At 42.7% G+C, this 26,385-nt stretch overlaps 1 protein-coding gene across 1 annotated transcript in view; it reads right to left on the reverse strand.

The window, feature by feature from the left end:
- LOC308179440 (uncharacterized protein) overlaps window positions 1-26,385 on the reverse strand; it is a 186,278-nt gene that overhangs the window by 16,766 nt on the left and 143,127 nt on the right. The window lies entirely within an intron of this gene.

The raw sequence follows: 26,385 nt of genomic DNA on the forward strand, positions 1-26,385 counted from the left end.
CAAAACACCACCAAAGCGAAATCAGATGTCTACAAAGGGTTAAGCCAGAAATTGTTATTTAATGACTGGTGCACAACCTGCAGCTCCTTGGAAATAAATTCTTCTTTCTTTACAGGAAAGTATGAAGAGCATGAAAATGAAGGGATTACTGAAAAGAGCAAAGATCATACAAAAATGAGAAGTGGAAAACACTCAACCTAGAAATCTAGGAGGCTGGCAAAGACCCTTCCAAATCCACTTTCCCCAGCTGCTCCTCCCTGGCCAGTTCCCTACACAAGTCACAAGAAATTTTGGTGCACCAGCTGTGTAAGAAACTGCCCAGAGAAGAAAATACTGGGCTGGAAGCATTTCTAGGTACCAGAAGCAGGCTGATGTTTTTCTTTTTGGCCATCAGAACAGGCTGGTTGTGAGCAGTGATTACAGGGCACCATGCACACCTGCTTCTGCTGCTGCTGCCTCCTCACTGCTGTCCTCTTTTCCCTTGGCTGCTGATCTGACACTCCTTGCTTTCACAAGTTTTGAAAAAATACAGCACGTTCTCTAGGTCATAACTGTGCACTTGTTATCTTTAATGTCCCTGCTGCCATTAGCATCATGCAGCTCTAACGGGAAAACCTGGGATCTCCTCCACAGTTTACAATGCAGATAACTTAATAAGAACTAAACACCCCATGTGGAATGTGAGGTCTCACCAACAACAGATTTTAAATGTCTCCAGCAAACCTTAAACAGATGAATTGCCATACCGTATGGTAAGACAACAAACCAAGCGGCTCTGTGCAGGTGGTGATGGTTTCCAGGTTCTGCTACAGTGGCACAGAGGCCATTCACCTCCGACAGGATCCTGTGTGAAAACCTTGCTCTTAAAACAACCGCTGCCTAACTCACGCTGTCATTTCCTTACGCACTTGGCTCGCACCAAGCCTGCTGGCCGCAGATACATGCCAGCTGGGTAGGAAATTGCAGTGTACTTCTCGCGTGCCAGCTTTTAGGTGTTGCAGACTTACTCATGCTCGTACCGTCAAGTTGACACGCTCTTGATTTGCCCAGACTAGAGCTGGCATGGCTTGGGGAACGACATTACTGGTCAGCTCCAGTTGACTCATTCCCGGTGGTTTTGCAGTCAACAGAACTGACATACACAACCTACACAGGGCTTACACTTTGTTTTACCTCTACTGGAACAAAAGTGGTTACTTGTCCCTGTAATTATGTACACTACAGTGATCCTTTCATATTTCTGGAAGACCTGGTTTGTTATGTCACGTATTTTAGCTGCTATCCTGCTCTGGGAGATTATCCTTTTCCTTCAGTGTCCTGGCCCCTTAACAAGTGCCTATATACCTAATATTTCCTGACACCACTCTGTACTATCTCTAGACTCTTCCCATTCTCTAGCACAGGTCTCTCAATCTTACTCCTACATTTTCTCCATCACAGAAGAAGTCTAGCCCCTTAAAAGCCCCACAGGTACATGAGCCATGGACACGTTCATTAGTTAGCCAAACTTCAGCGGACACTCGAAGGTCACTGGACCTTCTGACTGTCTTTTGGCAACACCAGTCTTTTGCTAGCTTTGTCTTCAATATAGAGCTAGAAGAGAACCCGAACTCACAGAAAGGTGGGCCAGCTGCCAGCAGTCACTTTGCCTTTACTGGGAATACCCTCGGTGCTATTTTTTCTATATTGGATTTTTAATAACCAACTAGTGAACAAACAGGCATATCCAGATACTCCCCCTCATCCTGCTCAGAGTGGATACAAGTGCTCAAACTGCACTCACGCGTACACACACACACAGCTGAGACAGTAGAAAAAACTAAATTGTGACAGTGACAACTTGGAGCCAATGCTGACCCTGCAAGATCAGTTCAATGTCTGCAGAATCAAATCCTAGTTTGAGTACCAGTGCTCACAAACACCAACTAAAATTAACAGAAGACAGACTTACAGTGTATTGCTTAGAAAACTCCATGATGGTGAATTTATATGCAATATACACCTACTTAAAGTGAAATGAATGTCATTTACAGTTTCCTAGAATGAGAGTGCCCGTTTTATAAGTCCTGTTACAATGAAGAATCTGCTAAGTGAAAGCAAATGCTCAGCTATGGGTAAGATTCTTAAGTGCCAATGTTAACTGAGGCTTCGAAATCTCACAGCTCAGGACTAAGAGTGTTTCACTAAGATCAGTATCTCCAAAGATACACATTTCCCTTTTTGAGGCTCTCACAGCACAAACACATCCTTGCGCATCTAGCTTATGACAGTCTCTCTTCAAACAAAGGCTAGCAAAGCAAGTGTGAACCTATCCTGCAGAAGTACTAGGTCCTAGCACTTATTGCACATACACACTCCCAGTACCTCCAAGCTGCATGCATGCCAGCTCTGCTCTTTTGCATGGGCAACGTTTGACTCAGTAAACCCAGCTGAGGTCATGAGAAAGACCAGGGAGTTTCTAACAGCACAGATGGAGTGTTCTCTCTGACCATGCTTCATGGGCAAGGCTAAGATGTAACTTTGCAATTCTGCAGCTGTTAAGTGCCTGACATATTGCTCAGATCTGCCTTTTATACTGCAAATGAGTGCAATAAAGGCAGAAGCAAAGTTAAATGTTCAATATGATGCATTATTACATGGCCAGAATTTCCTGCTACAAGGGCAAGAGCACACAAGGTGCAAAGGAGAAGAGGTACCCCCCATGTGTGCTGCATCCACTTCCCTGAAGGAGTTTGATAAAAACATGAATCCTGGGGCACCCTTACTCTGTACTTCTGGGGCTAGAACTTGAGCTGAGAAATAAACTTTATCTATGGGCACATAATTGCAGAATTCATCCAGAGGAACTTAGGCACTTTCATCTTGAGCACCTGGTATTGACTTCATATGCCATTGATTGAACCTGTTATGGTGATTCTCTTGCAAATAGCAATCATCTTCTGACATTGTTAAGTGGGAACAAAAAGGGAGAACAGACAGGAAAAGCAAAATTATCAGAGGCCACCACCAATTTCAGTTGCTTGGTTCTGGACACAGCATAACAACAAACCTAATGTACAAGCTGGACACAGACACGTTCCCCAGCTCACGGGTCAATTGACAGCAGAGAAAAAGAGATGACTCGCCTGCACAAGTTGATAACAAAGCAAAAAACAGGATCCAGACCAGACCTCCAACACCCAATACTGCATGAACTGAGAGACCAAAAAGCTATTCAAGGTTAATAACCATCACTCTGAACTATATCCAAAACTGAAATATGGAGTCAGACTATTGAACAAGCTAAGACTCATATTCTCAAAGTGTTCAAAACCATCAAATCAGCAACAGATTTCAAAGAACTTAACATCTATTGAATCCCTTAGAGAAGGGCAGACTTCCAAGAGAGGTCAGATGCTGGCAGACAAAGCAGTCACAGCAGTCTGTTCACCTGTTCAGATGGCTGAGCGGGTCTAAGGACTTCCAAAAAGGTCCCATTCCCACCCACTGCAGTCATGAAGAGACACCAGAGGAGTAACCCAGCCCGTGACAAGAACCGCAATGCTGCAAGGGCAGCATTAATCAAAGAAATCCAAGAAAAAAGACTCAGTAAATGAAAGCAGGTAGAAGAGTGATCCCTAACGCCAGTACTTGATTCTTTTTTTAATTTGATAGACCTAAAAACATAGCGAAACATCTCATGGCTCAGTTCTAGGTGCTGGCCAATTACATTTTGCTGGCATTTCAGGCCCAGCCGTAACCTCCTTCACCTCACTTCATCTCCCAGCTCTCTGTGCTCATTCTAGTGGTATTAACTCCAGTTTACTCTCATGCAATAGACAGACAAGTTCAAAGAGTTTTTAAAAACTTCTGACCTACCGTTGAAGAAAGCTGATCTTTGGTGACAAGTGAAGAGAAACAAACGCTGCCTATTCACTGAGTGCCCTCCCCTTCAGTTGTGCCTCAAAGTTCTCCCTCATCCTCACTGCACTTCAAAGTCCTGTTCTCGATGTGTCAGACCACGCTATTCCACCAAGCTCTGCCCCTATTTATTACATTTCAAATACAAAGCATCCGAAATTACATTTGGCCTTTTCAGGCTTCCAGATCTTTCACTTAAAGATCCATTTCTTCCTTTGAAACTAGTTCCCCCTTTGGACATCCTCTGATCTCTTCCTACAGACAGAAAGCAAACGTCTGGGCTCATTTGGCTCGTTTGTCTGAACACATGTCCAGGAGAAGACAGCCTGGTTGGGTGCAACTTCACACACCCCTCCAATGTCTGCACAAGCACGGCTTGCGGGAGTCTCCTGCTCCATTACAATCAGGGCAGCTATTTCCAGTGACTTGCTGCGCTGGATCCAGAAGCCAAAAAGATTTAATGGGGAAGTCAAGTTCTCCTTGATTTAATGCAGAAAGCAGTATCACATTGAAAGTCTGCACTGCAGAACCAATACCACTAAAGTCTGACTACCTTTGTTTGTTGTTTTCAAAATTTCTGAAAGAATATTTTAAATGTTTCACTGTATTTAGAAAAGAATCATCTAAACAAGTCTGCTGCCAAATGGAATTTCTTTAACACTTTAAAAATCAGTTTGGCCCTTTATCTTTACATGAAATGCAAGAGATTGTCCACTTCTAGTTTAGATTCAAGTCTGAGATAGTCCAGCATTTTTTCCCAACTACATCTATATCTTACTAACTCAGCTGAATTGCAAAGAAAGCTGGTTAGCAGAGCACATAAGCTAAAAGTTACAAGATGAGGAAAGCTTCTTTTGCTGTCTTTTTTGTTGTTGTTTGCTTGGTTTTTAACCTTCAAAATCAGAACATGCCTGAAACATCTAGTCAAGGCCAGAGAACTTGTGCTATACAAAAAAAAGTAGAAAGTGCCTGTATTAAAAAATTTCCATTTTCAAGAGTTTACAGAGTTTTCACAAGCTTTTACATGAACAAGCAATATTTCAAGGAGTATCAGCTTCCTGATAGAGAAAATCTCAGTAGAAGAGGAATTTTTTTTTTTTAATATTAAATTACCAAAGGAACGTGTAAACCATATACAAGGGCAAATTTCTGGAGCTACAAAGAACAGAAAGCTATAAGGGTTTTATAATACCGCAGCTAATTTTTGGAGGAACCCATATTCCAGGTGTTTGTCTGCCAGACCAGACCAGTATTAGCTGTAAAGACCTCGGTAGATAACATTGTGAGACAATCTGATAATACTTGTCCAAGGCAATAGGAAGCATCCCCAGAGGTGTGTTGAGGAGCTAAAGTAAAGGCAAATGTGAATTTTTACAGTTGTCCCTGCTGGAGTAATGCAACTGCTGCCAATCGTTACCTGAAAGCATCTGAACTATCCGTTTATACCAGGTGTCCTTTTCCCAAAAGATGTATTTCTATGAAACACTAGACTTGCAAGGGAACAGTTTCCTAAACTGATAAGTGTTTCCTAAATCCCTTCCTATATAGCCAGGTGATAATGAGGAAAGCTGCCATTCAGGTGCGGATCTCCTGCTCTTCTCATGAGATTCCACCAACTGCAGAGAAGAAGAAAGGGCCAAAGACCCTACCTCAGGCATTTCAGGTAGAGTTCCACAGTTAAAATGAACGCACCTTCCTGCAGCGGAGAACTTTCAGAAATGTTTAAAAGAATCAGGTGGAGAAACTCCTTGAAGTCAATCATCCTCACGTTTGTAAATGCTTTTGACTTTGCCATTACTCACCTGACTTCGGTGCTTTGTGCTCTCCTCAATATATCAATATATAAACCTAGGTCACGGACAGATGGATGTTATAATGCTTCCCAAAATATTAGTGATTTATTCACAGTCTCTGAGATATTATTTTAATATATCTTACTTTGTCAATATAATTGTGATGGAATGCCCCTTCAGGTGAGTTGTAAAGGTGAAAAGAAAAACACCTCTGTTCAAAGCAGCAAAGAAATGAGGAAAAGCAAATAAGCAAGATGTGTTAGATACTGTCGGAGAAACACCTGCATTTCAACAGTACTTAAATGGATGTAGACACAACATCTATCAGGTCAGGTCTAGATCTCAGACAGCTCTCCCGCTACACATCTCTAACACACTGTGCTGCACGGCAACTCGTGCAGACTAATAGAGACTGGGGTATGCTTAATGTGAAATAAAATCTAGGCAATAAAAATACTTCTCTCACAAATTTCCTAGCAATAGGTAACTGGAAAAATCCTATGGAAAGTGAAATGAATGCTTCTTACATGCTTAGGCTCAAAGGTGATACATACTAACTTAGATATTATAAAATACATTGTATAAACAGAAATATTCAGTACAAAACCACAGAAGAAATAGTGATACAGTTTTACCATTTTTAAAGATTTTTAAAGATCTCAGGAAAGGAAATACAACCACGGATTATTAACTACAACATTCATTCTTTACTAAGGTGTAAGTACAGCCCTGCGCATTCCTGCATCTCTTAGTAAGTGTGGGACGTACTGCGGTATTCTTTACATGGAAAGATGTTTATCAAGAGACAGACATGACACACAACCAGCCTAAGTAAACACTGCAGTTCATAATTTGTATTTTTTGACATTTTGTGCAGCCTTAACATTAAATTAATCTTATTGCATTTATCTGAGCAACATTTGGAGCTGACAGCTAAGTTGCTGCTACCATCGGAGCTCTAGGAATTTGGTTTCTTTTCTTCATTTAAGGCAACTTTCTACAAGCTTCACTGATTTTGGTAGACGAACTCCTAGGTCATACCTTGATGATGACAGAAAATGAGGCCCAAAGTCTTTCTGAGAGCTTTTCATCAGCTGACAGGTAACTGCTTTCAAACATCCTCTGCGAGAAGTGGATTAAATACCCTAAAACCTCTCAAGTTCTTTAGGAGCCTCTCTCAGCTCCAAACACTAAGCACTCTCCCAGCACCTCTGGATCCAAGTAACAGCCGTCAACACCAACAGCATCTTACAGGAAGAAAGCCAGGATTGCCTTATCTACAAATTGGACCCCCAAATTTACCTACCCCAAGTGTCAGGCTGGATTACCCACAGCTGAACAAGACCAAAACTCTCTAGCAAAGCCTCATTATAATTTGATTCTTTTAGCAGATCAGTAAAGGACAGAGCAATGCAGGAAGAGGTAAGAGTATAAAATGTAAATGCAGATGTATAGTTCTTCTATCGCTTTCTCCCTCTCTCTTTCACTGTGTATAAATACAGCCTCTCTCTCTCTAAATATATAACTATGCATCTTTGTGTACTGGAGCCCAGGGCTAATGTTGAGCTGACAATAGTGGCACTAATGCTAATGAATTCTGATTATTCGGATCGGTCATTAAACTAATAAGCCCATCTCCAAATTAGCGTGGCTGCTTCAGCCAGCGAAAATTTAATCAAATCTGCTTCATTATTTCAGACGTGGTGCACTTGGCGAAAGTGACTGCGGGAAAGGAGAATGGGACCCTCATCTGATAATTTTATCACTTGACTGCCAGACCATGAAAAAATCGGTGTGATGAATTTTTTTTTCTGGGGGGTGAGGGTGTGGAGCAGAGGGTGGGTGTGCGCGCGTGTGTATGTGCTGCTCTGAGCTTTCTCTCTTGTCCTCCTAATTAAACTAAACCCATCCTCCCTTCCTCTGCCCTGTAACTGTTTTGTTTTTTCCACATTTCCCCACCCCCTCAACATCTTCGTTCTCTTCTCTTCCTTCCCCCAGGTCCTACTCTGCCCCCATCTTATAGCCTTTGCACGCATGACCAAGGAACAGCTTTCAGCATCCACGACAGAGGCTGTGTGACTTGGGAGCTACGCAGCAAGTCAGGCTCTCTCCTCCCCAACTCCAGGCTCCTTACACACAAATGTGCCCCCCTCCCTTTGCCCTCTCACTCTTATTTTTCTTTTAATTTCTGAAAAAAACAGCAGCAACAAACATGTCCCCTGGCAAAAACAATGTATAATATTTTTGGGTTCCATCTTTTACTTGGATTGTTAGCATTTTAAATGTGATGGGGAACATAAGGCCTATGCACTACACACGTTTCTATAACAGGAGCAGGGAGCAAGCTGGGGACACACAATGCCAGGACATGTAACTGAGTACATAAGCACACACTTAAACGCAAACTTGAAATTACCTTTCGTGGTTGTATTTTGTAGTATTCTTACATCTGTATGGAAATTAGAAGCAAATTTCTTGTTTTTCAATGGCAGTGCTGCAAATTAACAACGTGTCCAAGAATACATTTTCTGGCCACCCCACTTTCTGCAGCTCTAACACTGCTCCAGGGATGAAGACAAGCCCACCTGGGCCAGAGAGACTCGTCCTTTACACAGATCTATCCCACTTGCACATCCATGTCTATAGCATAGAGACTCATTAATTCTTCCAGTTATTAAAGATAAACAAATGTTAAAATTTTCCCAAAGCCTACAGATATAAAAACAATATACTACAAATCCAGAAAGGGAAAAAATTATGGAAAAGAGCAGGCCTCACAAATGCACGAGCCTCATCAATGCGCAGCCGTGCTCAGTAACTGCCTTCAGAAAGTGAAATCTCACACTGCATTTGGTGCTGGAGAGCACAGCTGAAGCTAAACAGAAAAAAACATTGTGTAAATAGCAAAGCAGTAAAGCATTGGCCATCCCACTAGCCAGGAAGAGGAAAGGAGCCAAAGCAAAGCACTGCCTTCTCCAGCACTGAGCAACTGTCCAACACCTGGCACGTGTGAAGGAACGGCCGTGTGAAGCAGCACTAGCCACTCCTGCTGCGGCACGGGGATTTAGCAGCACTGTGTTGGCAGTGGTATCAAAAGCACCCAAAGATCTTACATTGTCCCCTGAGGTAGTCCCTCTTCAACCTCTATCAGAGATCTACCATCAAAAGCTGGCATTCAGTTCAATGCCTCATGTCGAATGGCTTTCCAGGTGTAATTTAGCCACCTAGATTTCCTATTTCTGCAAAAGATGAACCAGTGCTTCCAAAAGGCTACTCCAGGATTTCAGTCACGCGTCTTACATTTTAAGGTAGGATGGACGCTCCCTAGATAGTTGCCTGTTTTGCCTGTTTTTCTTCACTGATTGTGTTGGAAATATACGCTGTTCCTTTTGACTTGAAAATAGTTGCATGTCTAAAATCAGGTAAATTGAGTTCTGGACCAAGGAAAAATTATACGTGATGTATCTTGGCCCGCCAAGGCCCAATGAAGATCTCAAACAGCTAGGTGCACAAGATTGATCTGCAACAGAAATTCTTATAACTGAAATCAGACGCTGAAGATAAAATTGACTGGCAGCCGACCAGGCTGTCAACAGCATCAAATACATTTGTACAGATGCCTTCCGAAGAAAGGTATCAGAATGATAATCTGCCATCAAACATATGAGCTCTAAACACTAACAGGAGAGCAGAAAGTAATGCTATGGATCTAATGCCATCAGCTCAATGAGGCAAACAAAACGCGTGCCCTCTTAGTTGAATCTCAGCCTGCTTGCTGCTTACTAGATGTCAGGCTTCGGCACGTTACATTTTCCATTTTGCTATAGTCTTCCTCTCTCCTTCCACGCCTTACCTAGGCATCCCTGCTCACACTAACCCCAGGCTGTAGGCCTCCTAATAGACTGGCTCTCATCTAAATGCTCCTTGATTTTGCACAGAGGGCTCCATACAGACTGGTCTTACTCGCCCAGACAAGCAGCCCAAGCTCTCCAGCAGAACCTCGCTGCAATCTCCTTCCCTCGACCTCGCTGAGACGATGAAGTGGTTCAGATTCTGCTCCTCCTCCCTGCCGCCCAGCAAAGCCTTCAGAGCTCCCTTATTCGGTAAGACATTTTGATCTAATTTTAGATTTGAAGAACTGAAAAGGTACAAGACAATTAGTCTAATTAAGGCTATATGAGATAGCAGCTAGGAAAGGAACTGAGATCTTGTGACTGATCATTTCAGCTATTAGCCAAGTCTTTCTTTCAAAATTCACATCGATTACACTCACAGAAGGATCTCTCTTGCTGGCCCACATAAAAAAGGTGAAGGCAATAGCACTGACCAAGAGTGGAAACCACAACAGCACTGACTGTCTGTGCCCTGCTCCCCTGGAGAAGAAGCTACCAAAAGACAAGCAAGCTTAAAAGCAAACTCAGAGAATGAGTGGTGCAAAACACACCTCAAAAGTTTGGTAAAAACTATTATTGCGGAAACACAAGAGCTAGAGAGAACATGAGCAAGCAGTTCACAGAACAGAATGAGGAGCCAGGCTCTGCTGCTTGCTTTGCTGAGTTTCATTAAAAATGGAAAAAACGCCCTTCTGTGCAGCGGCTCTGAATGAACGTAGGCGGGGCTGAACCTCAGACCCAACGGGCCGTAAGGCACGCAGTGCGCAGCATCGCACAGCAGTGCCGGAAAAAGTTCAAGGTATAGCAAAAAAACGTTCTGGATGCTAAGTACTGATAGCAATGGCATTCTATGATTTAGGACCATCTTTTTCTGCTACCACGGTCTTTTCCAAAACCTTAACAATTCCACCCACCCAAAAAGAAATTAAAATAGCATAAACCTGGAACTAGAACTTAAAAATCCTGGTGCACCTGGAAAAAGAAACGCTGCCTTCATTCTACATGACCTCAGAGCGGAGGTGAAAGCATTCAGCAGCATGCAAAGGAAAGATGTAACACAGACCATTAGAGGAACCAAGGAACAGCCGACCAGAAATTAAGCTCGAGAACTGCTCTGCAGCCTTGCTCAGCCAGAGCCCGGCTGCACGCCGCTCATTATCTCCCCACTTGTACCCTCTTGTGAGGGACACGCTACAGCAAAGGAGCAAGAAAACACTTTCAAAGCCATAAGCACGGCAAGGCATTTAGAAAAACACTTCTCTAAGCAAGGCTGGCTGACCCTACAATCCCTTCAAAGCAACAAAGCAGAAAGTATTCATTTTCTTTTAGTCCCACAACCGGTGACAGCCAAGACAGAGGATACACAGAGACGTGCACACCCGCACGCGGAGCAGGTTTGCTATGAGATGGGTTCAAGCTCTCCTGTCCTATCGCCTGGAGGAGGCCGGGACATTTAGATCGTCCTCTGAGAGGGCCACGGAGACCTTTAAAACTGACACACGGGTTGGGAGTCCTCAGATTCAAAGAGACAGGTATTCCGGTGGCCTTCTCAACTTCTCAACTCCCTTTTTCAGTCGTCAAGACAAAACTCCATTGCAGACATGAACTATCCCCTCCTCTGAAAGGCCTCGCAATAGATCTGTGTCAACAGTGATTAGCTGTTGCCTGGCACGTCATCCATTTGCCATTTGTTAGGCCAAACATGCCAACATCGGTAATCTAATCTTTGGCCGGCAACGGCCTCTTCCAGGTTAAATGTATTAAAGGAGCCGAGGAAACCGGGCTTATTTCACAGGCTGTGGCCTGCAGCTTTCTAACATGGCCTGACCCCCCCTCCCGCCCCCTTCCCCTGGAGATTGCAGGGGTCAGGACCTGCACAGCATGGAGCTGAGTAAAACACTAACAGAGAGAGATGAGAGGATATTGGAAACATATTCTCAAGGCCTCAGTGCTTTGGAAATATGAGAAGAACATGAGGCGTTAAGTTAGAGCTTTCACTGCTGGGTTGTGTGTGCGTGTGCGTGTGTGTGTTTAAAAACATGTTTCAACAAGAATTTGATGAAGATATCAGGAAGAAGGACAAGGCTGTGGGTTTTTAACACAGGAGCAGCAAAAACATGGTGCTCTGTTCTTGGGAGAATCCATGTTACAAGGCACCTTAACGCACAGCTCACACAATGGGAAGAGGGACAGCTTGAATTTAAAGATACATGTTAAATATACCAAGTGTATCTTCTCCAGTAACAACTTTCCTTTTGTCTCCCACAGATTCCAAGGTATCCAGAGTTCACGGCACTGCTTGGTGGTCCGGCAGGAAGAGATGTTCCTGGGGACTCCTAAAATTGAAAATTATGGACCTGAAACTAAGCAAAATTGCCACCAGGCTTCTCAGGTATTTTCTTCCCGGGAGAGAGGTAAGGGAACTCTCCTATAAAGGTGCCACTTAGCTGCTTGTGAGATCCTCTGGAGCTCTGTCTCAGACACAGGAGCAGACAATTCCCTAATGAGATAATTCCACTGAAGTTAGAAGTGAGAAATGAACAAAAGGCTTTAATATAATAAAATGTATACAGGACCAGTACTGAATGCCAGAGCCAGTCTCTGGAGCAGTCTAACATCAAATTACAGATGATGTTCCAGAAATGACCAAAAAAAAAAAAAAAAGGCAATTCTCTGGCTTTAGTCCATCACAGCAGCCAGGATTACGTTGGTTCCCAAAAAGCTCATGGACACGAGCTGCCCATTGTCATTACCATCATTGCTTTTATGTGCATTTTTCTCTCCAAAGACTAGCTTGGGACATACATATCCTCTGCCCTGTCAACATCCATGAACTTGGAGGAAATTTCATACTTACACACATAAAAACCGTGTGCATCAAGTCTGCAATGTCCATTCCTAATGAAAGACAACTTCCATGCGTAGTGTCAAACCCCACAATTACATGATGCGAGACCTTTATTTCAAGTGTCTCAGCACAAAGTTGCATTTGCTTGTTAGAATTGGTTCTTTCCTTTGGGAAAAACTCCTGATCAAACTAAAGCATTTATAGCAAAATGTGGTTTGTTGCTAGACACTGAGAGTTCCCAGATGCTTACTGAAAGCTAACTTCAGGAAGCCAATTCCTTCTTTGTACTTTGCTTGGTGGTAATGTGTATTTTTTATCAGCTATTTCTTTGGTGCTAATTCATTCAACATCAAATAGGCTGCTGACACTACCGGCGGTGGGGTAGGAGCCAGATACAAAGGTGGAATCAATCAGCAAAGGGAGAGTGATCAGCACTGGACTGTGCTGGCAATTTGGTGCTGCGCACAGACAGAACCTGACACCCAGAAGAAGGCATTTAATACCATGGATGCTAAGTGGAACAGACAGGACATAGCAGCTGCAAGCAAACTTCAATTTCTTTAATCCTGTATTTCTGTTTAACATCCCCTTCGAGAGAAGAATGGATTGGGGGACATGTCCATGATCTGTCTTCTGAGATGTCAGGCAGGACTAGGGCTTCTGGGGACTGCTAAAGGACAATGACTCTGGGCAGTGCAAGATTAAGCGCCATCTCATCCACCAGTTAAACTTAGCACAGCAGTTGGGTAGCTCAAGCATCCAAACATCACTGCACAGACTGAATTCTTACTGCTAAGGCCTGCCCTCCCAAATGCAAGTGTTATATGAACAAGTCTCTTCAAATGAGATCATCCCACAGTACTCAAATGCTACAAGAAACACTGAGTTAGCACTTTCTGATTCAAGTTCAGAAGGAGAAAAGGCAGAACTATACCAAAAAAGCACTTTTACCTCACTTTTCCTAATTGCTTGCCTCAAATTTGCAGTAAAAACTCATGGCTGAAGGACCTACTTCACCTGGTAAATCCAACTGCAACATAGACGTGTAGCAAGATCCCCTAAGAAAGATCCTACTCTCATTTGGGTGTGATTCAAAGACCTGAGAGCTATAGAAAGTATCTCACTTATACTGAAGATGTGAGAGAGACTGCTGCAGAGCCCAGCTGAAATGCTCCAACCACCAGCCCCCTGGGACAGGTTCTTCCTTAGGTCTGGAATCTGGAAAACACTTCCCTATTTCACATCCCCTTCAAATGACCTGCAAGATCTGGCGACAGAGCTTAGCTCTCCCTTAGATTTTATTTCTCCCCCAGAAAGAAAAGTTAAAAGAGTTCAGGAAATGTTTTCTATTTTGGACAAAGGTTCCATTTTCCCATTCACTGTGTGTATTCTCTGTGCAAAGCCAGAGCTGAGTATGACTGCACTTAGAAATATGCTTACTTTAATGAATTTGATGGGATAACTTAACATTTCCTGATCTGGCCCAAGTCCATCCTTCAAAATACCATTTTTTCCTTGCTGCTCCCTGGGATTTGTTTTGTTTTGTTTCTGTTTTCCAACTGACAAGGGTCAAACACACAAAACCTGAACCAGAGACAAACCTGAGACCTGCTGGTGTCAAACAGGTTTGGTATGAGATCTTTATAGAGGCTGCTGAAATGCCTACTGACTTCAGTGCATTTCAAATCAGGCCCTTGCACTGCAGGCATAGGTGTGTGGGGTTTTTTGTTTGTTTCACTGCTCTTTGTTTTGTTTTGTTTTTCTGAAGGAAGCTGTTTAGGGTTCTTTAGAGCTGTTAAGAAACCGAAAGGGAGCTGCAGTGGTGAATTATTGGCATGACATTACTCTCGGGACCCCAAAAAAGAAATCCTATTAAATAGAGTCCTTGTGATCTCATCGCCGTGTATTTCATGGCTCTTCAAGAGGTTCTGCTAAAGTCATTCACAGAAAATTTCCCCTGGAAAGGCCCAGGGGAGAAAGGGGCTGGATCACCAGTTGGTCTGTTTAGCATTTACTGCCTCTGAAAGCAAGAGTTTTTTTCTACAAGCAGCACCGCTGTCTAAAGATGCATGCAGATTCCTAGAGGAAAAAGAAAATGTAGCCAGGATGCAATATTTTACAACATTCTCTCTTTATAGGGAGCCCTCAGGTCACAGTACAACTTCTCATATTAGAAGTATACTACTGACATTGTTCCCACTAATAAAACTTACTTTTAGTATACATTAGCTAGCCAAAAGTCACAGTATGGTAAAACAAGGACACGCCGTGCTAAATGCCTGAAATCTTAAATAATCACAACCCCCAAGCAAGAGGGCCAGAGGTAGCTATCTCTGGGGATACTGACGATATTTGTTTTTAGGGAGGAATCCCAAACCAATTCATTCCCCCTGATAATTAGTGTAAAAGTTTTAATGAAGTCCCCTTTACAAAAGGACCTGTTGGGTAAGAAACCTCTTCAACACTTGTCTAATCCCTCTGGATGTTTTCTGTGTTACAGACCAGGTTACCGATTACATTAATTCAGTAATTGTAGAAGATTATTTCTTACCAAGTCGTGATCTGGAATCATTCATCCTTTCTCACTTTCGTCGTCTTTTCTCACTTTTTTAAAAGCACAGCAATCAGGATAACATCAGAACTTTAAAACTATTCTCATTGCACGCACAGCCAAACTCAAGCCTGTGGCATTCCCAATAGCTGCAACTGGGAATAGTGGGGGGAAGACATAACAACAGCCCCCCCGAGCCTACCCCGACACTGCTCTGAGGGCTCGGTGTTGCATCTACAAACCCATTCCCTCTAGGCAGGCTGCATGCAGGATACGAAGGACAGGCTGGTGGGCTGGAACACCCAAATTTAAGCAAGAAGCCAAGGACAAGCTTCAGGGACAAAGCCAGACATACCAGGATGAAAAAGAGGGGGAAATGCAGTATATTTTGTTTTTAACAGATACTTGCAGTCATGCAGAGATATTAGCGCCAGACTCCTGACAGGAGACAGAAGCTGGTGTTTCTTCCCTCAGTAGCTGTGCCTGTAAGGACAGAGCACCAAGTCAGGGGCTTCTGAGCATCACTGGATGGTCTGGCTGAGATTTATGTCGGGTACAAGGAGGAAAACGTAACCTTTTCAGCTATGCAGGTATGGAACAGGAGTGACAGCAAGATCTGACAGAAAGCACTCCTTTGCCTAGCACAGGGATGTCAGTGACTGAAATGAAGGAAGCAAAGGCAAAATCAAACCAAACCAAAAAGGGAGGATTATTCTACAGAGTCCCTTATCCTAAATTTGCATAGTTTTTCCAAAACAGTGAACTCACTGCCAGATGCTCCAATATCAAAACAAGAATACAGCAGAGGATTCTCAGAAGTTTTACCTAGCTTTCTATTTTCTCAGATGAAAAATAAAATCTCCCACTGAAGGAAGACAGTAGCAACAAGGAAAAATATCATGTTATTATATTTCTTCATGTATAATCAATACTCCATTTAAGAGCTACACAAGAGCTGCAGCTTTACAGACCCCTATCAGCATCAGGCAGGGATGTTTCCCCATTTGCAGGCAGACCTGGCCAGCCTGGCGGCTGCACTGCAGGAGGGCCAGTCTGACACACCATGCTCTGACACACCATGCCATCCCAAAAGCACAGCAGTCGCTCACAGCAGCGCAGCTGGCAGGGGGGTCTCCTTCCCGAGCCCCTTAGGCACGCACAGACAGCCCCAGGGGCGCTGCCCCAGCTCCCCATGCAGCAAGCCCTCCCGAGCACTGTGCACACCTCTGCTGTGAATGGCACAAGGGCTTGGACGTTATTTCCCTGTTTCACACGCAGGTAGGATGACGAAATCCAGAAGAAGCATTTTTAGCTGCCCAGTAGAACTATTTCATCAGGTTACTGTTCTGTACAGTTTGAAGATGAAATTTCAGAGCTCCCTCACCTTCACCTCTATCATAGATGGTTTTTGTCCAGCCACAAGCAGGTGTCATTAGCAAACTTCAGCTTTATAAAGTCTGATGGTTCACACAGCGATGACTGTCACTGAAATGGTGACATCAAGTGACATAAAAGGCTGGAAGGACTTGAAAGGGAAAGGAATTTGGTTACAAACCATCTAGTGTTCTCTACATTCTGGTTTTGTTTTGTTTTTGTTAGTACCTAACACCACTAACATTAACACGTCAGACATAAGTAACCTCTACTTAAAAATTCTCTTCTCCCTTCAGTATTCTACAGCACCACATCTCTGGCAAATGCAAGCAGTCCTCCAGGAAAAAAAAACATGAAAGGTAACTTTCATATTTCTTTTCAAGACACAAGCAATAGACTTTTTTTTTTTTTAAATATAAAACAAACATAAAAACAGAAAACACTTTCAGGCTTTTGTTCTAAAGAAGAATACTAAGGCCAACTTTGATTTCTGAAAAGAGAAAGAAAAAAAGCAAGAAAAGAAAGTTGGCAAGCCATCTTCAGCCACACATCTGCTTCATGGCTTCAGAAGGCCGCCATAATAAAATTCCTGTTTGCATGTAACCAGCACCATTTGTCTAGAAACTTGGTCAATCAAACCCTGTCCTGGATTATAGCTACAACACCCCCTCCCCTTGCGGAGATCGAAGGCAGCACTGCAGGGAATTGAGGGATGCTCTCTCCTCGTTTGGAAGTCCCCCTTTTTCTGCAACTTAAAAGAAACGAAAAGGGAAGGGAGAAAAATAAGTGTTTCACTCTGGGAAACACTAAGCAAGATACAAAATATATTCAAAACACTCAAATCAGATTGATCTTTAACTGTGAAACACATTTGTTTTTTAGCTAGATCCACTTAATACTGGATTTTTCCTTTTGGCTGTGGTGCAGCATACAGACTCCTCCAAGTGGGAGCTAATGACAGTTAGTCCCACTGTGCTTTGGGTGTGCTATCAGGTTAATGAAACTTGGGACTTTTTTTTTTCCCTCCTCCTCTTCTTTTCCTCTTCTCCTCCCTTCAGAGGAGAAAAATTCCTCAGTGCTGCAAGCCTCGGGGGAGAACATGGGGAGAGGGAAAAACAGGAAAGAAAGGGTAAGATTATAGTTCACTGGGGTTATGAAGTCTCGCAGAACAAACTATGTTTGTGCTGCTCCATCTTAGGCATTGTCTAAAGGATTTTTTCCTTTGATAATCTGTTCCTTCCGGTGAGAGCGCTCCATACGTGAGCTTTGCCTATAGCTCCCGTCACATCCCGTAAGGAAAGACAATATATCCTAAATACCTTCTTGATATATGGCAAATAGCCGCTTTCAATTTCCAATCACTCTCTTCGCGTTTGCCCATATGTTGATTGGAGTCTCCTCCGAAGATGGTGCGTATTTATTTTCTCGTCTGGATACAAAGGGAGGGAAGCTCACAGAAGTTAACTTTCTGGGGAATTTAAGAAATGGCTCTAAATTATGGCTGAATGGAGGGACCTTCCGATACAAATCTTTCCCCAAACTCAGCAGTAAATCACCTGGCAGACAGCTCTCATGCAGCTGTAATACATGCACATAAGCAAGACGAGAGGAAGGTGGTCTTCCTCAACAGGAATCGAAGTTACAAAAAATCAAGTTGGGAAGTAAGGCAAAGGACTGAGGAAGTAAATGGAAACTTCAATCTGTACAGAAGTCACTGAAAGTGCCATATTTGGGGAATATAAAAGTTTAAGAGAAGGCTGAGTGCAGAATCTCTGTACTTTGTACGAGACAGTTTTCAGCAAAGCTTTCTCAGCATCGTGTTTTCTACAGCATTTTGCCTTTCCCTGTTATACTGTCTCTTGCAGGAAAACACCACCAAATTTACAGATAGTCCGTAGCATTTCACAGCATGGAAGGTACAAAGGAATTTTGTTCTCAAGCACCAATAGCATGAGGAGTTTGATGCTCTTGGGGTTATTTCAGCACAGTTTAGACAGGATTTTTGTTGCTCCTGGAAATTTTTTTTTACACTGTAGCAGGGATCTTCCCAAACTCCCAATGCTTAGACTGACACCATGACCCTAAATCCATAGAGAAAGAATTGCTACTGAGACATTTATTCCAGACGGGGCTCCGTATCGCCTTGAATCTCATCCTAACACAGAGCCTCTTATTTTCTACAAGTGAAAACTGTGCACAGCTCAGTCACCAGACTCACTGCCTTAATAAGCCTAAAGTGCAGAACAAGGTTATCCCTATGAAATGGGACAAAGCCAAGCAACAAATTGAAATACAAGATCAGAACCTGAGGAAGTGACGAATGTCATCCTAAACACTGTTTCGTTTCAACTTCACATCCTTTCTTTTTCCAGTGACTCCTGCTCACAGCTAGTCTTATTAGAAACAGTCAGAAGATTTTATTAAAAAAAAAAAAACACTTGAAAAAGACACTGTTTTCTTTCTTCTTTGTTTCTTTCTCCTAGTGTGCCTGCCTTTAAAAGATTATAGTCAGAACCTCATTAGCAATTTCCATCCAGTTCAAATTAAAAGGTCATTAAAAAACATTAATTTTGTCATTCGTTGCTTTCCCAAGAAGCAAGGACAACACAGTGTTTCACTCACAACAGATATCCAACATCCATATCTGCATGAGAAATCAAATTCATCCTTCCTGACCTGTAATACTTACTTTCCAAGAGCAAATATTGAAATAACTTAAAATTTCAGCGTATACCCATTTGTTAATTTATTATTTAAAGTCAGTCAAGCAATTTTTATAACCCTTTTCATGACCTCTACCTAACAAATGACTTGTTACTAACCCTTCAAACTTTCCACACAATTAAAAAATGATTAACAACTGATGAATGGGCTACAATTCAAGAAATTAGGTTGCAATTAAGAAGACATTTAAATGAATGCTTAAAACTACTTGGATTATAATTAGAACCAGATCAACTACGAAGGTCACTCTAGAGCACTCTAGAGTGGTGTTCTTGTGGCATCAGAGATAATTCAGCCAAGGTTGAACAGCGAGATTTGAGCGGTCACTACTGGCATGGGATCGTGCATGGCTCAAATCCTCCTCAAAGCATGAGCCGAGACAGCCAAAGCCAGAGGCTGATCATAAAACGGACCCTGCGAGTTGCGGTCTTACCAGAGTGGTTCTTTCAGAAGCCAATGTTGCTGCATTTCTCTCTCAATAGCATCTTCAGTGCTTTACCCAGAAAAGATGTAAGAAATGTGACAGCACGAGGACAGAAGCAATACCGGAATTTACCAACTTTTCTAAGAGCAGCATTTTCAGTCACAGTGGCAGAGATTTCTTCAGGAGCATAGGGCTGACAGCAAGGTGACTGCATGTAAAGCCGTTGGAATGGATCATTCCTGGCTATTCTGTGAAGCTCAACCACATCTCAAGGCACTCAAAGGAAAGGATTTCCAATCTCCCAGCAGGGTTTGGACGCCCATTTCAAATGGCTTAAGGCAGTTTTGAAAATCTCAGTCAAGAGCTAATTCTTACTTTAAAAAAAACCAACAACTATCAGTATTTATCAGTATTGTTTATCTAAGTATTTAGCTTATCATTTATGCACTCCAAATGCTCTACACAAAGCCAGTAATTCTTAAATTCAAGTCAAGAAAAAAAAGTAAAGATTCTCATGACTAACTTCTGTGGTCACACAAGAAACTCCACAAAACAAAAACTAAGAAACACCCGAAGAGAAGACCAACAATTTTGTTCATTCATTTCTTTCACAGAAGCAACCAACTACAGCCCTCCTATCAAAGCGGAAGAACTTCTGGAGATAGCTCATGGTCTGTGTTTACCCTAGCAGTCATTCCTTGTGACTCTTCCATCTGGCCCACTGCCACTGACCAAAATATTGCCTTTTACTGCACTCATGTTTCCATCATAATTGCTTCTCCCTCCTCAGTGCCAAAAAGAAATGACATCACATTTTAAATTGAATTATTACTCCAGAATGCTCATCTTCTGTGAATTCTCTCCATTTTTTTGTGCTCTGGGGAACAAGTTATGCCTTTCTTCTGCATTTTGAACAGCGTACAGCTAAGACCTTACCAAACAGCAGAAAATATGGCTGCAGCTACTGTCACACCACGTGTGCCTAGGCAGGCCTCTTAGCAGCAGATATTTTCCAAAGGTTTTGCTTCAGAGCCTCAGAGAACATCTTTAAGGAAGACCAAAGACTGCTGGCCGTGTTGAGATACCTCCAGCTGGAGTGAAGCAGCTCTGTACACTCAGAGAAGCTCGCTTCTTAGCAACCTCCAACCCCAGTCTGGGGAAAACACTGCTCTTTTCTGCACAGGTCCCATCAATCATTTCATCCCCAACCCAGCTCCTCGCTCAGCATCAAACGTCTAAGGCAGGGTAACGCGGGTGGAAATCCTTGTTTGCTATTAACAGCAGCAGCTGGGGCTTTCACCTTTTTTGTCACCTCAGGACCAGGTAAGATTTGCTCCATGTAACTCCCTGCAGGTCAGTTGTTTCTTTTGCCCAGGACACAGGCTGAAGGCTCTTTCAAACCTGTAAGACTGAACCCTTAGTTAGCTCAGCTCCTGTGCCTGGTGAAAAAGGAGACCGTGAGTGTTAAACAGAGAAATCTGCAGACACTCAGTGCCTGCACTGAGCAGTACTTCTGAGACAGCTCCTGTCTGTAACCGTCTGACAGTCCCGTGACTGTTCATTTTTAAGACTGAGGCCTGCATATATGTGATGTACCAAGGGAACTCTTTAGCCTCACCTGCACGGAGCTGCATGCAGTCCCTGATTTGAGCAGCAATTGCCACCCTTGGGCTTGTTCCACAGAAGTGAAACAACATTCAGCTCGGCTCAGGGGTTTCTGCCCTAACCAGGAAGATTGCTGCAGGGCAGAACAGACAGGGCTCGGCAGATCTGAAATGGGAAGAGAAAGTTACCTAGAGGAGCTGCAAGTCAGATGGAGGTTTGATTTGGGGAGGCCGAAGCTTAAAACATAACAAAGCAAGGGGTGATCTACAGACTAGAACAAACAGGCATTTCCTGAGAAAGAGGACAGCAGTCAGGTCTGGAACCACTATGGATGACTTCATTCACTTGTCACACACTGGAGGAGAAGAAAGTACAAGAAAAAATGGTACTCTGCCCGTTAGGAGGAGGTGAGAAACTCAGCAACCCCGTGTTGTCCCCAACCTCTTCAAACTAGCATCACCAGCCCCTCTCTTTCCAGAGGTTTCAATATTTATTGAGTTCAGTATCAACTTGTAAAAGGTGGGAAAACAAAACAAAACGACCCTTTGAGACCAAATCCAGAGCTGCTGCAAAGCCCGTGGAGCAATTCCAGCCTCCAGGTCTGAACTGAGCTCCCACCATCCCACTGTCCTCTCTGATGTCGAGTTGATGGATTACAACTTCCTAATGCAGGATTGATGCATTATGACATCCTAATGTTGGGACGATTGATTGTGACTCTTTTTTTAAGTATGGCTTACTAGGCAATTATTGACACCATCCATGCATTAGAGCCCTAATTCAGCAAAAAAGGGCTGACAGGCCAGCGCTCTGGGAAAAGATTAACCTATTCCAAATTTTATAGATCAGGGTGAGACAGGGCTTGTTCTGGGACATGGCCACCCTCTCATTACAGGCCTTTGGAGACAGCAAGAACTAAACAGTTTATGCCACATCTCGAAGAAAATTGCTTTATCCCTTCACCTTTAAGTGGATTCAGACGCTGCCAGTTGACTTGGGAGTGCTTTGGGGTCAGTGCACACACGCCGGAACATGGAGAGAGGAAAAAAAAATCCAAATAAAGGAAAGAGAGAGGTAAAAGCCAATGCTGTCAGCTCCTAGCCTCTAACATCTGTGAATAATGGAAGTGCGGAATCAAGGCTGGGAGCGGGGAGGTGAAGGGAGAAAGGGATGGTTGTAACAGTGACAAACAAGTCTAAAGGGACTTCTCTCCTCTCAAATGTCACTGGGGGAAGTAGACAGGAGACGGGGGAGGTAAGGAAGAGAGAAGGTCACGGCTGTAATACCCAGAGCGAGTGGACAATCAAATGTTTGCAGCTGGGCTAGGAAATGGCAATCCAGTTGCAGAGCACATCTGGCTCCCTTGCTGCACGCCATGGGGGCCACCTGGTTTTAATCATGCTGGGATCACCTTTGAAAAACAGAACTTAATCATAGGCCTAGTCCTAGCAATAGTGTTACATCCAGACTTCTCTCCAGGGGAGCAGAGGGCGGGAAGGGGGGAAAAGATGAGTTTAAAATATATATATATATATATATATATATATTTCTTCTGTGTTTCGCTCAATCAAGGCTGGAACTTTGTCAACAATTTCATCTTTGTCAGGTTCAGTGGACTCCCTTTTGATTTTCTGCCTCTTTGCCTTTGATTCCTGCTTAATTTATACGTTCCCTACTACTATTTAGTCAAGCTTGCATGTGTGTAGGTGCTAAAGAGCAAAGCAAGTAGAGAAGAAGCTATTTAAGGAGCCATTGTCCTTCTGCCCTACCTACTCCCACCACAGATAGGAACAGATGTATCATCCTTTGGACTATGAGGCCGTACACCATTCCCGCATAGTCTTCAAGATCATGAGGAAAGAACATCAGTGCCATGAGGAAAAGTCTTCCTTGGCTGAGAGAAGGCCCAAACAGCATGATCCTTCACTGTAACGGCCATGCTGGGTCAAACCACAAGTCTACCCCAACCAGACTTTCCTTCCAACACTGGCTGGTAGCAGAAAGATAGAAGAAGCTTTGCAAACCTTGTTCTTCAAAATTTTATTGACAAGTTTACTCTCCCAGATTAATTACAACCAACACATTCAGATCTGAAAAATGCAGGAGGAAAAAAAAAAAAAATACATGCTAACCTGACCTGGGACACTTCCTTGAACATCTTGAGAGGAACAAAAACAGTTCAGCTGTTGCAAAATATGCACATCATTTACCCTTCTATTACCATCTATGTCAGTATCCTAAGAAAAATGAAAACCCAAACCTACCCAATGTCTTCAACCTCACTCTCTTTGCCTTCCTTACCTGGGTACCAACTTCCTCATATCTAATCTCTATTATTTCTCATTTCTAGAAAAGAAGTACCTAAGAATATTGGACATGGTAGAATATCATCTTTTTTTTTTTTTGTAACACTTTCATAGTAATTGGAGTGCACCAAATGAAGGTAGCAGATGTCAGGTTCAGAATAACAAAGGCAGCACTTCTTTACACAGAACATTGTTCAGTGATGGAACTCATTGCCACAGGATGTGACAAATGCCAGAAGTTTACATGGACACAGATGATGAAGTCAAGTCTCAGAAGGAAAAAACATCCACTGAGGGCCATTAAACATGCCCCACCTTTGTCTCAGGAAATGTCCAGGTCACTGGAGTTGGAGGGGTACTTCTAAGAAGTATCACTCCATTATTCCATTATTGTTATGTCTCTGCTTAAGTCTGCTTTTCGTGACAGAGAAGTGGGCTAGATGGATCTTTGATGTGACCCAGTGCACTTGGGTCACAAAACGTAGTCCTCAATCACAAAAGTAACTGTCAAATCAAACCAGATGACAACTGGAAAGCAAAGTAAGGAAAGAGAAACTGGAAAGGGAGATAAGATAGGAGGGAGAACAGGCAAGAAAATCTTTAAATGAAAGCATCCTAGGGGCAGAGACCATGGTATTGGAACCACAGCATCCTTAAACAAAAAACAAAATTGCAATTCTTGCTAACTAGTTGCTGGAGCAGCAGTAGTTTGGTTCACAAAGCGGAGCTCTCAGCCCCACCTCTTTCCCTTCAAATAGAGAAGAAAACATAGGTTATTTCTAGGTGACTCTCTCTTGAACCAACTATTGCAGTAAAAAATTGAGAAACAAAGATTCACTAGGTTCACGGATGTTTTCATGAACAGGAATGCTCAGATTGGTTCTTTACAGAGAAAACTATTTTGTAGGACCAAGGAACATCTCAGATATAAGTGTTTATGAAGACACGACAAGACTCAAGATGTGCACCTCACACGTTCTGGTAATGGAAAGGAAACCTCAAACCTTCAGTCCTACTTAACAAATACTTCAAATAACTAATCTTTCCTTTAGAGTTAAGATCAGATCATGAATAATCTTCTATCCATTGAAGTTCACTTTGTCACAGATACTGGGGTTAGATTCACTGGAATGCTTCAGCTGCTTCACACTTGTCATGCTGCAAAGAAGCTTTAAACGCAGCTTAACCACACCAACCACAGGTTGTTTTATATCCCATTAGAAAAATGACTTAATTTCCAGTATGATCTTGTGCAGAAGCTCAAATTTGCAACAGCAACAGAATCAGTACTGGAATATCATCTAGAAATATTATAATAAAAATAAACATAGTCAAAGAATATTTACAAATGTTAATTATTACTAGGGGAGAAAATCCTGTCAGGCAGGTATGTGATAGTAACAGCTATCTTATTTTACATGCAGGGAAACTGAGCCAGAGATTAAGAAGTTAAGTGGCTCGCCCAAGGCCATGAAGAGAAGCAATGTTAGGGCAAGGATTTACAAGCAGGAATTCCCAGCAGCCCTGCAGGCTATAAGGCCCTTTCTATGCACCTTTTTTTACCGTTCCCAAATCAGTTCCATTTGACTCCAATGGCTTCTCAGGAAATTTTCTGATAAGAAGTCCTGCCTGAGAGAGAATACACAAGAAGTATGCAACTAAGACTTCAGAAAGTTATCTTGATTTTCAGGAGCTTGACCGCACATTCTGTCGGAACTTTATCTTGGAAATAGTGCAAGAGAATCCAAAATGTCTTGGCACAGCGGACAGAAAACAACCTTTTTTCTCCGTACCTGTTTGAAAGCAAGCCGCTGGAAACAGTCTGAGAAAAGTCATGATGTTTTGGTAGCCAGCATATCACAGTAGCCTTTTTTTTTTTTTTTAATACTAAAAGTCTTTCCCATCACAGCTGCTTTTGCACTGTAAAATGATAGGAAGCAAAGACAGCAACTGCTAATGTGGCTTGGAAACACAAGGCTCGCTGTGCCACCTGCAGGGCTGGCTTGAAAAAATGCCTGTTGTAGGGATTAACACTGTCTCAGAAATCAGGAGCTACTGTTTTCATGTAGGATGGAGCAGCTTTGCAGCATCTAATTAGCCTGGTGAGCAAGAACATAAAATGAACTACAGAAAGGTCCTGTCTCATTCCATTGGGATGTTTCACTCCATTCCTGCCTGCGCTCACCTACCTGGGAAATTTATGTTCTGTTGAATGGAGGAACCTATGACAAAGAAACACAGATGGGAATCTAAAACAGAGTTACAGTTTACATGCAAGTCTGTGGAACCCTCTCCCACCCACATAATACCTCTCAATTTCTCTCTACAATGAGCTGCCCAAGGACCCTTGCATTATGCTTCATTTCTCATTTAACACAAACATCACCCTGTAATTAGTTACTAATATTTCTCCAACTGTACACTTTTATCTAATGTTTTGCTGAACCAAATAAACTAAAAATGGAGTTCAAGATTTGGCCTAAATATATACCTAAAACTAATACAGAAAAAGATCCAAAGTGTTCAGGATGGTCAAAAACAAATGTTCCACTTTGGATGGGACTTGCTTTACTTTCTTCTTTTGGTTGTGAGAATCTAGAGTGGAGGACACCAGCAGCCAGAAGCAGGAGGAGTTCTGTTAAGTCATTGTGCTTTTGCTCATAGCAGTAAGTGCTGGACAGGCAGTCCAGAATAATGAAGTCCTCTGTATTTGGTCCTTCTGACAACATAGGATTATTCCCCAACATACTGATTGCTAGTGCTTTCTGCAGTGTAGTGTTAGACGTCCCAGGGAATGGGGTTTCTACCACTTTCATTAGGAAATCGTTTACATAGCCCAGTAGATTTGACCCCTGGGGAGATTTTTTTTTATTGTGTTTGGTTTCACTAAGAGCCTAGGTGTTGGTCAGTGATTGATTATTGTTTGTATTGTGGTAGCACCTAGAGGCACCAGCTGAAATTGCAGAC

Source organism: Anser brachyrhynchus (assembly GCF_964034855.1).
Source record: "Anser brachyrhynchus genome assembly, chromosome: 17".
Lineage (NCBI taxonomy): Eukaryota > Metazoa > Chordata > Aves > Anseriformes > Anatidae > Anser > Anser brachyrhynchus.